Here is a 3,211-nt window from a genome sequence, read left to right on the forward strand (position 1 = left end):
GCCAACGCGCCTGCGCCACCCGGAATGACAGAGCCAAGCAAGCCCCTCCGCTGCTCGGCGTCCTGCAGAGGCACCTCAGCCAATAGGAAAAAGGCTCCAGCCGGTGCTCCTCTGCATGGTAGCCAATGAAAGGACGAGGATTGAGCTGGGACGGGAGGTGATGGGGAGGCAGAGGGAGAAGGCAGAAGGACGTGAGTCGCCCGCGGAGGAAAGAAGAGCCGGGGAAAAAGAGGGCTCGGAGGCGAAGGACAAGGCGGGAACCGCTGGCTCTTCGCTGCCATCTGGGGATGAGGGGACTGGAGGCTAAAAGCAAATATGAAGAACGGTTGCAGGAACTGGGCATGGCTAGTCTAGTGAAGAGGACCAGGAATGACAGGTTCCAATATTTAAGGAGCTGCCACAGAGAGGAGGGGAGTCGCCCCGTTTTCCAAAGCACCTGAAAGCCAGACAAGGAATTATGGATGGAAACCAATCAAGGAGAGATACAACCTGGAAATAAGGAGAAATTTTCTGACAGTGAAAGCACTCAACCAATGGAATGGCTTGCCTTCAGAAGTTGTGGCAGCTTCATCACTGGAGCCTTTCAAGAAAAGACTGGACTGCCATCTATCAGAAATAGTGTAGGGTCTCCTGCTTGGGACGGGGTTGGACTAGATGACCTAAAAGGTCCCTTCCAACTCTTGTTATTCGGATCGCCCAGGTTTTGTAGCATCCATCTGATCGTGCTCGGTTTTGTGAGGCTGGACCATTGGTTGTTTCTCCTGTAAGATGGGAAGAAAGCTGCTTCTCTCTCCAGGGTGATCTCTGTAGATGAACTTGTGGGATGCAGTCTGTTGGCTAGGTTTGGCTAAATCAGATGAATGTCTTGGAATTAACTGGATGGGAAGAGTGGACATTATTTGTAATCTGCCAGCCTGTCCTCTGTGTGTGTGTGCGTGTGAGAATCTCCATTCCTTTACTTCTTTCCTCTTTATGAGCCGTCAGCCTGATTGGGAAAACATGGTTAAACAACTGTCACGGAATCAACGTGGGACACTCTGTAAAAAAATCTATTGACAATTCTTCAGATCAAGAAGTCTATGGAGATTCTCAGTCATCTAGGTCATGGTTGTCCCAAAGGTGCTTTTTCAAGAGGCAACTGGGATTTCAACAAGATTGGTGGCTTGTTTTCTAAAGTTGTATAATGCAATCGTCCTACCTGGTGTGTGTCTCTTTGTTGGAGGGGGTCTAGATATTATTCATTTTCATTCCTCCATTTTTATTCCATTTCTGTATTTTTCCCCCCTGCAAAAACAATTAAGGTGCTCTGTTTTCATTAGAGATACTTGGTGCTGTCTGTATGGAATCAATCTGCTGTGGTCTCCCAGTGGGATCTTTTATCTTACTCCTTTCTATCCTATTGAGCACAATGGCCATAGAAACCAAGTGTAAAAGACAGAAAATAAGGAAATACTTACCTAGCTGCTCAAACTGGGTAGTGGGCAGCAGATCCTGTTTTTTGCTTCCCTAATTAATTATCCACTTGGGGCTGCATAAAGTAGAGAACCACGAGATGGCAGTAGAGATGAATTTTGTTTATTTCTTTCCTGCTATAATCTGACCACCATCCTCCTCTGGCTTAACCTTAAAGAAGTGGGTTCTTTGTCATTTCATGTTCCTGTTAGCAGGTGCTGAGATAGTAGCTACCTAGTAGCTTATAAATATGACTTTCCCAAACCTTGTATGTAGGATTTTATTTTCTCGATTAAAATGACTGATATTTTTAGAGACTCGTAAATTATAGAGGTGAGACCTGACCGGGCACATTTAAGAATCTAGCAAATTCTGTTACATAATCATTTAACTTAGGATTTCCAGCATCCTTTCCAGAACTGAACTTAAGAACTTTTTGGACACAGTTCGAATTTTGGAGCAGTGACCCATTGCCAATGTTATTGCTAACACATAGCTAAGTGATAGACAACTATGACCTGTGGACTTCAACTCTCAGAATTCCTGAGCCATGATTGGCTGACTATAGTTGGCTGAAAAATTCTGGGAGTTGAAGTCCACAGTTTGTAAAGGGGTCGTAGTTGCTCATTCCTGGCATAGCTTTATCCAGGTCTCACAGGATTTGAACAATTTATCTTCTCTGCCTTGCTAAATGTAACAAGATTTCCTGGATCCATAAACTGATAAATATATATGTTACACATGTATGTAATGTCCTTTATAAAAAGAATCACAAAAATATTCAGATTCAGTTGGCACACCTTTTTGCTTATTAATCCACATCTATGAAATATTCCGAGAAATAAAGCAATATGATTAATACAAAAACAATGAATAAAGCAGTATTATCATTTAAAAAAAGGTGTTGAAATATGTGATTCTATAGCTCACCAGTGTCTTTGAGGTCATTACAATTGGCAATTCTTAGGAAAAGAAGAGGAACAGCAATTAATCAGAAAATACAGTATTGCAGTGTTTCAAAACCATGCAACACGTTATTATTTACTTACGCACATTCAAATTAGACTGAAGATAAACAAATTTAAATGTAGCTGTTTAGCCTTTGGGAGAAAACTTAAAATGATGTGCCAAAATGTAAAAACCTGACATACTGGTTAAAGTCAAGTAGGTGGCTGTTTTTACAGTTCCTTCACTGAGAATTTCAGAGTTTAATTGTAGAAAATAAACAAAAATCAATTAACAGAATAAAGCAAGCATCCGTTTCCATTAATGACGTATTACTGATACAATGTGTTGACAGGCATTTCCTGAATTGGCATTTAACTTATTTTCAAGGTCATCTGGATACATCATCAGTTTTCTGCAGCCTAGATCGGTTTTAAAATTTTATTGAAAAACTATTTTTCAAATGTTTTCATTTGAACACCGTTGTGTTCTAAAATGTCAAAAACAGAAAAAGTCTTAAATGAAACACATATTGTATGTGGGGGTGGCTCATAATATATATTTAATAGATGTGCAGTTTAGGGAACCTAAAGTTAAACCTACGAGCTTCACAATCTTAAATCTTTTCCATAGATACAATAGGATGGAAATGGGATACAATGGGATTTTTATAGATTATATAGTCACTAGTGAACAATGCCTGGTTATTCCAAGATATAATTTCTTTTACTATACATAGTATGAACTACTCTAACTGCACATCGTTGGTTTTAATGGAATTTAGTTTTTTTAAAAATTTTAGCAATTATTATAT

The sequence above is a fragment of the Thamnophis sirtalis genome, unplaced genomic scaffold (genome assembly GCF_051295495.1).
Source record: "Thamnophis sirtalis isolate CommonGarterSnake01/CBP01778 unplaced genomic scaffold, rThaSir2_p1.2 scaffold_3, whole genome shotgun sequence".
NCBI classification, from domain to species: Eukaryota; Metazoa; Chordata; class Lepidosauria; order Squamata; family Natricidae; genus Thamnophis; species Thamnophis sirtalis.